The 14,935-nt window shown below is 40.3% G+C and overlaps 1 long non-coding RNA gene across 1 annotated transcript; it reads right to left on the minus strand.

Moving 5' to 3' along the window:
• Positions 1 to 9,978: 9,978 nt before the first annotated feature.
• LOC125011740 lies at positions 9,979 to 10,422 on the minus strand. The gene is made up of 2 exons (XR_007113217.1): positions 10,160 to 10,422; positions 9,979 to 10,075 (listed from the first exon to the last, which is right to left on the minus strand). It is a non-coding gene; the product is annotated as an uncharacterized LOC125011740 (long non-coding RNA).
• Between the last annotated feature and the right edge of the window lie 4,513 nt (positions 10,423 to 14,935).

Genomic DNA, 14,935 nt, shown 5'->3' on the forward strand with positions numbered 1-14,935 from the left:
TTTTTATCAATAGGATAAAATATTTTATTTTTGTTCATATTTTGGTCACTGTCACAAAAAATATATAATCTCTGAACTGGTGTGCATCAACAATGAATGCAAGTGTTTGTAACCCATATCTAAACTCAAGACTAACACACATTGGATCAATTTTAGCCTGACTTTGAAGAAATGACGACATCTGACAACATTACAAAGACGAAATGATTATATGTAATTTCTGCTGTACATCGATGACATTCTTCTCTTCGTTAGATTGAAGCTCCGACTGCGACCACTTACCAGCCGCTCTGGTGGCTCTGGCTCGATCGCTTTGAAGTGACATGTGAAAGTGCAGCTTTGAAGCTCAGGAGTGGAAATAACCTCTCAGTGGTGAATTAAAGACATTTTGGAGCCTCTGAAGCCCCATATCCGCGCGGGGGGGACGACACGGACGCTTTGTTGAGCAGGAGTCTACTTCTCAGAAACCAGGCCGCATAGAGTGAGAGCCCAGGAAGGTGTCTACAACTTTTACACTCCCTGTGTCTTAACAGTTCGATGATTAAAGCACTTTTTTACCTCCTGTAAAGGGTTGGATTAATGATCAAACCTCTATTAAACGAGTTAAAGATTAAAACAGGGACAAGGCATTAGTTGTTTAACTGAAGCTCTGCAAGAAAAACTAATAAGAGAAATGTGCACAGGGTGACATTTAGCACCTTTACGTGGCTCCACGTAAACACACAGCTCAGACAAAATCAGGCCCCTGTTCTTTAGGTATTAATAGTGCAACAGCAGCTATCAAGCACAGCAGTAACAGCATCATTCTTTTCTTTTTTTTTTTTACTAATGCCTAATAAAAATGTGCTGAACAGGACCAGCAGACCAAACACACTATAAACAATGATTCATGGGGTTAGTAAGTATAGCTCAAAATCAAGAGCTGTACATTATACATTGTATACATTATAATGTGTTGATAATTTAACGCGTTGGTCTAAAATATGAAAATATATAAATAGTCCCAACTCAATAGTACATGATTAATTCTGACTTAGATAAGTAAGTTACAAAAAAGAAGGTAACAATTTGCATTAACATTTTTGAGTAAGAATGAAAGGAAAAGAAATAAGTAAGAATAACTAGAAGAAGCAATTTACAGCTTCCTTTGATAAAGTAGGCTGGCAGGAGCTCAGGACGTAGAGCAGTTGTCCAATAACTGAAGGGTTCATGGTTCAATTGTGTCCATTGTGTCTGGTGGTTGGTGGATTGGCAGCCACATTCCTGTCAGTCTGCCCCAGGGCTGCTGTGACTATTGATACTCAATAATTATTATTGTAACGTAATTAAAATTTGTTTAAGCTTGAGGATGACAAAGCAAATTGTGTTGCTTGTACAAAATATTTAGTTGATTAGACATTTTGATATATAATTTTTTAAGTTCCCCCCCAACAAATACTAAATGTCTTTAAATTTTCTTTAAATATATGAATCCAACATATTTCAGTAACGTGACAAACGGAGGCAGAAGACGTGATCTTTCAGTCAGCACTTCATCCATTCAGCGATACAGGAGCTGTCTCAACAGCCACTGTTTCACACAGAGCGTCACACCAGACCTGCCAATCTAAACCTCCTGTACACAGTAGGCTCCGCCCCTATCGCTGCTGAGCCAATCACGAGGCCGCATATTACACGCTGACTCTATCAGATTCCCACGATTGGCCGAGAGCCTGTTCAGTCCCAGATGCATGCTGCAATATTAGCAAAAGAGTCAACTGGTGATTCTCTGAACATACTACATTTAACTTAACTGATTAAATGATAATAATAATATATATTTAGAGACAGTGTTCGGCCAAGTTTGATGTAAAACACATATAATAGGTAGGGGGTCCCTACTTAATATCTCCATCAGCTTGGGGTCTGAAAAACATTGTAGACCTCTGTGCTAAAGTAATTGAGTTGGCCTAACTAGAAAGGTCTTGTTGCATGTACTCAGCTAAGTTGAAATAACTTAAAAATGTCAATGCAAATTGTTACATCATCATTTTTTAGAGTGCCGTAGACAAGGGCAGCATCATGGAGGCCAGGCTGGATCTATTTTTAACTCCAGTCCTTCAGCTCAATGTGGGTTTGAAAGTGTGCAGGTTGGGAACCCGGTCATCATGTCATTAACACCCTCTCAGGGCCGCTGAATGGCAGCCCCTGCAGACACAGCGCAATTAATACATCTAGTGTGCATTCGTCAATTTACTGTGACTCAGGCGTGTTTTTAACATTTTACACATGTCTCTGTGCCGCCGCTCTGGAAAAACTACGATTCCGCTCAGTCCACAAAAATATAAGATACAAGGTAAACACACACCGATCAGCCACAACATTATGACCACTGCCACCAGACGTAAATAACATTGACCATCATGCAATGTTCTGCTGGGAAACTTCTATTACTTAGACGTGTACCACCCACCTAAACCAGGCACCCCCACGACCTGGCCTCCAAATTCACTAGATCCCAAACTGATCAAGAATCTCTGGGATGATCCACAGATATATCCTCAAACCATAGGACCGATAGACCCCGGCTAACAACATCCTGTTGCCAGACACCACAGGACACCCTCAGAAGAATATCCATTCTCTGATGAGTCACAATTGTGTTGGAGGCACCTACACAATATTAGGAAGGTGGACATAATTTTATACCTGATCAGTGTACAATTATGGCCCTAATATCATTACCATGCATGCTGCAGTATAAATTGATAAAAAGGAGGCTAAAACATGTGTTGAACTACTAAAATACTTGTAGTGGAGTGGATGACAATTAAGCATGGCCTCCTTCAATGGCTAAATTTAGCTTCTCACACATTTATTAGTATTGATGCGCAGCGGTAATGTAGACTTACACAGTAACTGTTGGAAATTCATATAGTTCTTTCATTATATTATCTTTTGATGTCCACAAAACTATAGAACAACGACCGTTAAAGAGTCTAGGTTAAGCTACACAGTACATCTCAGTGTCAGTGTCTCGGATGTCATGTATAACTCACATCAACCAGCATAATAATCATAAATTAACAGAGACTTCAACCCCCCGTTGACTCGCTGCCTCATCACGATAATGAGCCAATTAGGGAAAGATGCCACAAAAAAAATCCAGGAGTGATCTACTAGTCGGGGGTCCAGCAATGGGGCTTCATGGAGGTTAACATAATGAAAAACAGAACATGTTGGTTTCTTCATCCCTTGGTCTCAATGCCAATGAAATAATGGCCTTCATGTGTATATATTGCATTTATGATAACCAAAATCACTTGATTGTCCGCGACAAACATGGGTGTGACAGGCAAGGATGTCTTGCCAAGCAGCACAAAGCTACTATTGATCCAGAAAACAAGGACTACTGGACTTCAAGTAGCTTCTTAAAACACTGGTGGAGTGTTAGGGTTTAAATAGGAACATCTATGATTGTTGCACTAAACTTAAAATACTCACATCCTTTTACCATATTCCAAAAGTGAATTGTATTCTATTGACACAGTATTAGCAAAGACTCCACTCCTCCTCCTCTCAGTCAAGGTGTGAATGGGGCTGAAATGTTTTGGTTACCTATTTTTTGTCTTAAAGGACGTGTGCTTAACAACAATGTTTTTTAAGCAATAATGACAACAGCAAACCCTGAATACTGTGTTTTAGTATGTCCACCTTTAGGACAAAACATAATTTCGAGATATTGGTTCATCAATGTAGTAGAAAGTTATTCTAGTTATTTGAGCTTTGGTTAGAGAAGCAGCTTGGGATCAAAGGGGCCCAAGTTCCTCCCCATGCATCCGGCCCATGTCCATAGCTGAAGTGCCTTGAGCAAGCACCCAAACTGTTACACAAGCCCACAGCTCAGAGTGTGGATGGATGGGCCGTATGCAGAGTAAGAACTTCTGCTTGGACACCCCTGAAACACACAACTAATGTTGCATTACCTAGCGGTTAGGCTGAAATCCAGGCTTATCCAGGCTGAAACTTGAAAATGATGCATTACATATTAGTCTTATCTGACATGAATTGTGCATGTTATTGATTGTCTCACTCCAGTCCCTTCTTTTAATCACCAAAGTAAAACCAAAGTCATCTATGACTGGCAGTGGCTTTTATGCGATAAAACTTCAAGTTAATATTTTAGATTTTTTGGTGCCAAAAATACAGCAAGACGACATTTTCATGGTTGACAGTGACAGCGTTTGCATCAAGCTTCCCTCTGTTTTGCCTACAGTTGCCTCTAGTTAACGTTGTGACGTCACAGTGACGTAGGCCATGAAGGGGTCTATAAAGAAATAATTATTATTATTATTTCATACCTGTTTACAGATTGGTAACCAGGCTTCAGGGATTATTGCCAGTTATATAATATGTATGTTGACATCAATATCAGCCTCAAATGGGACTGAGATTAGTTTAAAGTTAACTAGTTTATATTGTATTGTCCTCTGTAAGCACCATCATTTCAATCAATTCACCAGGACTGTACTTCCTTCTGAAGAAAAATCCTGAGTTGAGACATGGCCACCAGGGAAGATTAAATGCAAAGAGAAGCTGTGAAGGCGGCGAGGAGATACCAGGAAGTATCTTAATCATGAAAAGAGGAGGAAATGAGGAGAAGGAAGTAAAATCCACCGTCCCACGTGAGTCACAGCCCGACACACACACACAAGCACAAACGTACACAGGAAGGCAAAAGCAGCAGATGGCCCGGGGATTATTTTCCCTCTATCCCCACCCCCCTCTTCCCAGACGGACCGCTGAAGCTTTACTTGTGTCCATGTCATTCCAGCGCAGTGTGTTAGCTGACCTGGTCTGTCCTCACCTACTGTCCTTACCTGCAGCATCTGGTGGCCTACAGAATAGCAATTACCTTCATGAAACTACGCTTGCAACTTAACTTAAAACTCTTTTCCTGCTCACCTGCACCAATGACAAGGAGCTGCTACACTGACTACGCTGACTACCAGCATGCAGCTATTCTTTCCCAACACTCAAATGATACAATGCCATTACTGTATGCATTTATTCTACCGCTAACTGCCATCCAGAAATAGCTGAGTGTGGGTACTGACTGAGCTGTCAAAGACTGTTTCCTCCCATCCTCTGCTTTTGAGTCTGCAGCCACTCACTCTCTGCTGAAGACTGCCGAGGTGTTCGCGACAAAACGAAAAGGAATGAGGAAAACGAGCTCCAGGAAGTATCGCGCCTACCAAGAAACTGGAATGCTGCTTTTCTGGTTTGCTGTTTCCATCAGTGAGATAAAAAAAAAAAATAATTAAAAAAAAAAGGCTGGGCTCCTTTAAATCAGGGAGAGCACATGTATAGCAAATAGCAAAAAAACGTTTAAATCGTATGCAGGAAAACTGCCAATGAGCACCCGTCTGCCACATACAAGTCAGACTGTTTCTCTTCAAAATCCTCTACGGCCACGGAAATTATGATTGGACAAAGAAAGAAAGTCAGGTGTATTTGTTGCAGAGCAACGTGGTGGCAAAGGTGGGATTCTGGGGTTAATGGATGGGTCACCAAAACACTAGACTTTCAGATAGGTCTAGGTTTGTGTCTAGGGATGGAAACCGATACTTGGAACAAACAGTATTAACCAGACCGAAAAGCAAAGCAGATTTTGGTGCTGAAATTTTAGTTATCGCTCCTTTAGCGCTATTGCTGTGCAGACGCTACATGTGACGTCACATGCCTAAGTCCAATCGGTTAAAAGTTTGGCTGTACTTCACCTCAAAAGATGCAGACTCAGCAGCCTGCAGCAAAGGAGGCAACACCTCAAAATTTATTAAACGGCTGACGACACATAGCATTTTTTTAAAAGCTGAGAAATGTACCGATAGCCTGCCCATGCCACTGTTTTATTTATTTATTATAATAATTATGACAGTTTGTTGTGTATTTTATTTCATATTGGTTAATTTATTTCTTGATGTTAGTTGTTTTTACATCATCTAAATTAATATCCTGCTCAACTTTCATGTCACAAAATGCCTAAAAAAATAAAAAGGCAACGTTTTTGGACGAAGTGTGTCCAAAATGTTTTTGGTTCTTTAAGCACTGTCACCGTTTCAAAAGTACCGGTGTCAAAACCTCAACGATACCCATCTCTAGGTGTGTTTTAAATCCACATTTTCAATCCACACCTTTTAATACTGTTGCAATGACTTTATGTCTAAGTCCAATCCAATCTTTTATTGGGGAAATCAAATCATGAAAGGAAAAAGTCCAAAATCTGCTCAGAAAGCGAAAGGATATGTCGTTAACTTCACAAGATCAGGTAAGACTCATTTTGCGAATCGGAATATGCGGTTCAGGCTTCAACGTCAATTTGATGCCTTGAATACGACCACAGTGCGGAGCATAAACAAACTCTAAAGACTTTTTTAGTGTACTGTGGGACATAGATGCCGTAAGCTACGTACATAGCTAGCACTGGTGCACTCTTCAGCCTGGCTCACTCCGTAAGAACTCCACCCAAAAGTCTTTTATTTTGCCAGTGAGGTTAATATTTGTTTCTACCATCTAGTGCATTAGGTTAGTTTAGGGGGCAAATCAAAAGATGTTAGTTTGTAGTTTAACTTCGACATTTGGTTATGTCGAAAGGAATATGGAATAAATTGTCTAAATTCTGTATATTTAAAGCTTCAATAACCCGAGGAAACATATCACATTTGCATGTGGTGTGCTTGTATGTTTATTATCATTAACACACCACAGAGTTACAAAGCAGTAACATTTTGAGTTGTGTTTCTGTCCTTCTGTTTAAACCATAAGAGTTACAATCTAAACAATCAGTTGAAACTACAGGTTCACATGCACCTGTACCAGTTGAAGCCTTTAGCTTTAAGTGAACATGAGCCGCACTCTCTCTCTCGATGTCTCTTTGCAAGCCACAAAAAAAAATGATCTTTTTTTATAATTCCTCTTGTCTGAGCCCACTGTGACCCAGCTGCGCTTCACTCCCTCCATCTCTAACTTCACCCCCATCTCATCATTCTGTAATAGAAGAGTTTGGCGGCGGCACCCCACTAGCCTCAGGCAGCACTCACACCCAAAAAAAAGATGAGAAATGGTCAGAAACGATCAGTGAGAAACAATACGCCAGGGGGGCTGAGAGCTAGAGATAGCCAGACAATACTTTGATAGTCCAAAAATCAATCAGCGTGCCTGTGAGAGCAATTTCTAATCTGGAGAGGAGCCAAAGTGTTAAATGAACCTGTGAAAGTGTGGGATGCATCCTATTTTTAACCAGTAATTAACTCTTTTTTTCTTTTAATGCACATGTGCAAGTTTTCAGTCTCAACTTGTTGTTCTTTCAGTTACACACCTGCCCACTACAACAACAACCTCCTGCAGGATTAACACAGGGTTAAAACTAAAGAGCAATGAAATGTTGTGGACGAGAGACCTGCTCAGCTCAGCATAAGCAGAAAAACAACGGTATAATACTTCAATTTAAGCACAAAAATAACAGAATTTACAGAGCATTTACAAAGGTGACAAGTGGAAGTGCACAGTTATATTGCCCATTGCAGTGCACCTGCACACAACAAGTGTTCAAGTTCAGTGTACGGAGGATAGTCTACTGTGTTATCAGCGTCATTTGAACAAATGAAAAAGCCACGGGCACATTTTATTTACACTGCAGAGCTTTATGTTTCCTGTTGGCCTTTAGTTTATAGTGCAGGGGTCATCGGTAAATATAAAGTCCCTAGAGGACCAAATGTCACCTGCCGTAAACGTAACTAAAACTTGTTATTGCAGCACAGAAATGAACCCATGAAATAGCCTGAAACAGTTTGTCGATTGGAAAGCTTGATTCTGTTATGAATCAAGCTTTAACCCGTCAAACACTCCCAGCTTCAGTCATGTCATTAATTCAAATTCAACTTGTTTGCTCCTGCTTATTAAAACCATTTATGATGCGAAATGCTCAAATCTCACCCTGCAAATTACAATGACGTGCAAACTACAACAAATACACTTTACAAACAGTGTTCACCATCTAAAATAATTATGCAGCTGGTGGATCGTTTATTTTAGAAAGTGACTGAGTGTTTCATAGGTCTGTTTTATAAAAGTTACATGAAGTTACATGATAAATGAAACAGATAAGACAACATCAGTACCAAGGTTTCACCACACTGAGATTTTGTACATATGCCAATGAGGTTTTACATTCATATGTCTTTAATTTTTGATTTTTTTTTAATCATTACCTACGCGCCATGTAATTTTTTTTTCCGAAGTTACTATTTAAATGGGACAGCCCGTGAATGGAGACCCTACCTCTGACGCACAACAAGGACATCGCTGCGGGATTTTGTGCAACAGTTCCTCCGAAGCCGAACAAGCGCTCAGTGAGTTTGCAGCCCAGTTGCCTGTTGCACGGTAGTCATTTAGACTACTCCTAAATGTCCTTTAGATCCAACTTCATCACACCGTGCAGTGAAAAAATAAATAAATAAAAAATTAAAAAATTAAAAAAAAAATGCACAGCTGTGACCCGAGTGAACAACAGACGGGTCCTGAGCTTCTGAGGGATGACTGGCACTGACAGAGACCGAATGACTACCGGCTAAAATCCGGCTGAGCTGGGCGGCTCTTGTGCTGCATTCAGGGACCGGTATATCGGTAGGAATTTGAAAATTTAGCGAAATATGTTTGTTTTTTGCTGTGTGACACGGTGCATAACCATTTCCATAACATGTGCAATGTTGAATTTAGCTCACACTTTATCTCTCTTTAGCTTCCATCATTAAATCTTTTTTTTTTTATTGAAATCCAATAAAAATGTAAAGTGATACAGTTGTGGCCCAATCCTGTTATTAACTAAAATACACTGATCAGACATAACATTATGACTACCTTCCTAATATTGTGTAGGTCTTCCTTGTGCCTCCAAAACAGTCCATCAGAGAATGGACATGGGCCCTTCTGAGGGTGTCCTGTGGTGTCTGGTAAGAGAAATATGGTTAGTGAGGGTCATTGGGTTATAAGGATTGAGGGAAGGGTCCTCTGTGGATGACAGTTTGGGATCTAGTGAGTTTGGACCTTTTGCTGTTCAAGTTTTGTTTGGTTTAAATTTGTTGGTTGTTTGTAAATCATTTCGGCTGCTGCCATCAAGGATTGTCATTGCTATGGGGTAGGGGTGCCTGGTCTGGTCTAGGTGAGTGGTTTTAATGTTATGGCTAATTCCCTCTCAACCACTCCCCAACAAATGAGACTTGAGGCCAAGAAGTTGTCACACATTGAACAGAATGAGATTGTTTAACATCTCGATCTGCAAACAAACTCCAGCAAATACAGAAAACCCATGGGTATAGTTTGTATTTTTATAGCAATGACAGGTTTTGGGTAAATACACAAAAGCTTTCTCACATTCACAACTTTGCTTTGTGGGATGTTCAGTAATCTTGAGCTCCATGTCCAGTAGCACCATCTAATGGCAGGAAACGGGCATTCCTCAACTATTAAATACACCCCCATACAACTGACTGTTTGGAAGACCAGCATTCGGCCCAACTCATTTTTAGAGCTTGTGGTGTAACCCAGTACACCACAGACAATGATCTTAATTGTGAAGAGGGATTTTCCCCACATAGTGGAATTTTTCCACATTTATCTGTGGATTTGACATGTACAGTGACATTGCACTCAGATGGTCAGAAACAGGACTAGAGGAAATTTGTGTTGCACAACTGCTTGAAATCATATCCACCTATGCTGGTGGACAAGATCACGGGTCTTTACAGCAAAGAGCCAATGTGTTCCCATCCCCAAGTAAACCTCAAATCATGAAAGCAGGTCTAATCCCTAAACAGTGTAGCAGGAGCCTACAGTTTCTCCAGCCTTCTGTTGGAGCCCAATCCACCAAGCAATCGAGTGGCATCAGAAATTTTTACCACATGGCCATTGCAACTCAAGCAGAAAGGAATAAAATCTCAGTCATTTACACATTTCATGCATTGCATTTTTATTTTTCCATGAGTCAGCTCAAAAGTGTCCACATTGAAAAGACATTGCTCTTCTGGAGGTGTTGGGTCTGAAATGACAGAGACATACAATTAGTGTTGCTGGCCTTTTTTACAGGTTGTAGGTGAAGGTTAACAATTAAACAGGTACCAACCAGTCCATCACAGAGCACCCCATCTGCTCTTGTTAGATTGCTAGTCCCATTCTATGTCTGATTCCGATAGCGAGTCCGTGTCTGAGAAACTGGGTTTTGGGTGATGAGGCTTGGGCTTGGGCCTGGGCTTGTTGTAAGGTCCCTGGGCCTGGAGGTAGTAGTAAGGTCCCTGGGCCTGAGCCCAAGGGTTGTAGTGAGGTCCGTGGGCCTCAGGCTTCTGGTGGTAGTATTGCCCCTGGCCCGGAGCCCAAGGGTGGTAGTAAGGTCCCTGGCCCGGAGCCCAAGGGTGGTAGTAAGGTCCCTGGCCCTGAGGCTTCTGGTGGTAGTATTGTCCCTGGCCCGGAGCCCAAGGGCGGTAGTAAGGTCCCTGGGCCTGGCCCTGGGGGGTGTAGTAAGGTCCCTGGGCCTGGCCCTGGGGCCTTGGGGGGTAATAAGATCCCTGGGCCTGAGGCCAGGCCTGGTAGGAAGGTCCCCAAGAGCGAGGCAACTGGAGCTGGGGCTTGGACTCATAGTGCAGCACCTGAGACTGGGGCTCGTCGGAAGCTGAAAACAAATGCAACTTCTCATTAGCTTTACCACAAAAATACAAGTCAGTCATCTGAATAAAAATCTTGCCTCTAGATAAGATACTATGTTGTAACCTTACGTTTTGTACTTGCATGAAGCTCTCCAGCAAAGAGCAGCCATGGCAGCACAACACTAGAAAAAGAACAAAAGTTGTGAACTGACCATCCTGGCCAATTTAAAAATCAAAGTCATTTTTACTTGCACAGAAATAATCATTTGAAAATTACCATATAAGGAGGTTCATGTCTTCCACCAGGAACGTAACCAAAGCTAAGCTGAAAGGCCACTCTCTGTCTTGCGCTGGCCTGACACAACAGCTTTGATCTTTCTCTTTTCTCAAGGGTGCAGTGACAAGATTATTCCAGTGCATCTCATTTATATTGTTGCAACAGCTAAACAAAGCTCCAGCTTCCTAACTGATTGGCTGGCGACAGGTGAAATCAGTGGAGCTAGATTAATCATGATGGACAGGTGTTAACACTTCTTTTCTTGACGTGGATTGTGTGCGACACAGATTGTGTGTGTGATATTTTAAATTTAATTTCAGGATTGAAGAAAAAGCCACCAATTCATTCATTTTAGGTTTAAAACATAAAAATTACACATGTAGGTTCTCCCTGTCCTTTGCTAGCTCTACATCATGAACGTAATGTTTTAAGTGGTTAGTGCAGTTTTTTGTTTGTTTCTGTCTTTCTTTTTTGCTCTGTTCACTGTGGTTTCGCTGAATACAGCAGGATGCTGCAATGATGGACACGAGCTATCAGGAGATGCTAAGAAGGCCAGAAATAAAAAATTACAGAGACGTATTGACATTCTAGGTGAGCTAGCATTTTCCAGTCCTCTTCGACATACTTTCCCAGAGTTAGTCTTTCAGCACTCTTGAGAGAACATTGTCAGAACAAATAAGGAAACAAACACATGTACATGTGACATTAACACACACTCATGGTGAGAATTTGAACATGGGTCTCTATTTTTCATGTAGCAGACTAACAGTGAGTGATGTGCTGTTGTTGGATCAAATCAGACTAAAGGTTCCGAACATGCAATTTTACAAATGCAATAGCAGTGGATAGCCAGTAGATGGAGCCCAGCATATACAAGTAAAATGAGTGGTGCTGTTTGAGGACTCAAAGCTTCATCAGAGTCAATGACACCGTCATTCCACAAACACTGGTGAATAAACTGTCATTACTTGGATTATCCTCATCTCTCTGTAACTGGATTGTGGACTTTTTGACCAATAGGCTACAGTCTATTATAATCAATAGCGCCACATCCTCATCTATCATCCTTAATGCTGGCTCCCCGAAGGCTACATTCTCAGCCCGCTATACACTCCTGACACACGACTGCACTAGGCGCACTATCAAAAGACCCTGTTAACCTGTATACCTGTCCAACAACTTCACCTGGAGGAATAACAATGACTGTCATTAAAAAGCCCAATCAACACCTGTATTTCTTTAGTAAACTGAAGTGAGCAGGGTTGAACTCCAACATCTTCAGCTCATTCTACAGGTGTGTGGTGAAGTCTGCACAATGGACCATCGACTGCAGCTCACCACCCATTCCAGACATCTACACCAGCATGAGCAGATAGGGCAATGAGAGACCCCCACATGGGCTGTTTGACCCAATGTCCAATTACCACTTGACCGAATAGCAGTTTTTAACCTGATACTGTAAGCGTGGTACTTACTGAGCCTTATTTATTGTCACACCAGGACCTGAGTCCATCAATGAGTCCCATTTTGGAGGCCTAAATAATTTTTGCCTGTACGCTTGTCATTGAAAACGTGTTATATATGGAAGTAATATATATATATGTGATAAATGACAGTCAAGTACATTTATTGCAATGAAATGTGTAACAAGGTAAAAAACATTGTAGAATCTAAGTATGGATCCATTTTCCAGGAGGGATGAACATGCAACATCATATATAGACAAGCAACTTAGACTAAAAGCTCAAGAAGAGTGCATGGCATATTTATAATGCACACCCAAACACATATATGCAGTTGTAAGGTAAATGTCCATGGACAGTACGTCATGTTTTTTCTTTTATACTATGACCCACAGTCTATATGTAGCAATAATACAGTTCCCCCACAGGGAACATAAAGGTTTCACAAAAGGAGACTGCGATCTGCTGAACTGCCGACCGTCAGCGGGACTAAGAAGATGCTGAGGAGGCCGGGAGGGTGTCATGTGAGACTATGTGAGACAAATGGAGTCACGTTAAGTTCAAAATGAATTAAAGATGTTGCTCTGAGCAGTTATTTAATCTAGTGACACACGGACCAAAACAAGACTTCATGAGACAATGTGATTAGCTACAGTGTTGTGCTCTCAGTCATACTTCATTCACTCAAACAATAATAATAGTTATAATTTGCTACCTCCTAGAATAGAATGGAATAGAATAGAAAAATACTTTATTCATCCCCTGGGGGAAATTCATGTAATACACACATACACACACAAACTCATATTCAGCGTCGACAGAGATGAACAATAAATAAATAACTATTACAATTAATAGTAATACTGAGTAAACTTTTTTTAGTAATAGTATTAGTATTATTACGAGTAATAATAATAACGTGTTTAGTGGTTCTAAATCCAAGGATTAAGAGATTAAGCAAGTATGGATTTGTGAGGATTTGAAAATAACATATGGAAGAACTATAATAATAATAATAATAATAATAATAATAATAAGAGTCGACGCCCGAGGGCTGTTTTATGTACCGAAATGTCTCAAAAAAATAAAAAATAAATAAATAAAGTAAAATAAATCAATCATATAGGAAACCTCTCGAAAAGGGCCCCACATCAATCCCACCTCACGTTCACATGTGTGATGTTAACGGTCTGCTGAAACTGAGGGAGAATGAAGAGGAAAAAAAAAATAGAGATTGAAGAAGAAAGAAAGAAAGTGGTAAGTGGAGCAGACAATGATATAAGCATAACATTACCAGTAAATGACTACTGTTATTGAACAAATGGTGTTAGTTTGTGTGAGACCGACCTGTGCTAACATTAGCTTCAGAACATGACCACTGTATAAAACTGACGCTAACGCTAATTTACGCGAATGTCAGCTGCTGTTCAAGTGTCTCCCTGGTACGTTAGTCTAACGCTAAGTTTGAAACTTAAAAACGGTGACATTGTTAGGTTAATTACTTCACATTCGTTTAGTTTGCAAGCCAGTATTTGTTGTAAAGTTTAGGCTACTTGTTGTACTTCAACTTGCTGTGTCTGTCTGCTGTGTGGACACGGTTGTTTGTTGAAGTACAAACATGTTTGGAGTGATTTGCATGGAAAAACAACACTTAAGCATTAATCTATGAATGTGATTAATGATGAAATGAAAATGAAAAATGAAAGCTTTGTCCAAGATAAACAATTAAAAATCTCTCTCTTATCTCTCTTCGGGATCATTACTTAAATTTGTGACTACAAAACAGACAGCTGTGCCCCTACCAAATGCTGAAGATGAAAACCATAATTCCAGTATTCCACTCTAATTGATAACATTTGCCACGCCCTGTAAAGATTCATTATGACAATATACACTGTTTATTTTTATTTTTTTTGTCATATCAGTACCAGGAAAAAACTCCTACTGTGCGACAGTGGTCACATCGAGCGCCCATTCAAAGTGATAATACTGATAACTGTAAGCTCAATACATCCTGCTTCAATTGATAACATGTAACATGCCCTGTAACAATTCTTATTCTTCTATTTACCCTTTTATTGTTGTTGTTTTTTTTCATAGCAGTTCCAGCAACATCCACTTCCAGCAGGACAGCAACTCCTACCCCTCATCATGACGTGTCACCTGCTACTAAAACAGGTTTTATTTATGTTATTTATATTTTTATTTTATATTTATATGATGCCAGGCTATTTAAAATGTACTGTAACAACCTTGTTGTTACTAAGTTATTTATTTTGTTTTTATTGTTCTTTACCATTATACTTGTATGGCTGCAATTCAATGCATTTAGGCTTGTAGAGGTGATCAAGACAATTTGCTCAAGTTCAAACCGAGCATCAGAAAGACTTTGAACGTGGTATGGTTGTTGTTACCAGACAAGCTGGTCTGAGTATTTCAGAAACTGCTGATGTGCTGGGGTTTTCACACACAACCATCTCTAGGGTTTACAGAGAATGGTCCGAAAAAGAGAAATTATC

The sequence above is a fragment of the Mugil cephalus genome, chromosome 8 (assembly GCF_022458985.1).
Source record: "Mugil cephalus isolate CIBA_MC_2020 chromosome 8, CIBA_Mcephalus_1.1, whole genome shotgun sequence".
NCBI lineage: Eukaryota > Metazoa > Chordata > Actinopteri > Mugiliformes > Mugilidae > Mugil > Mugil cephalus.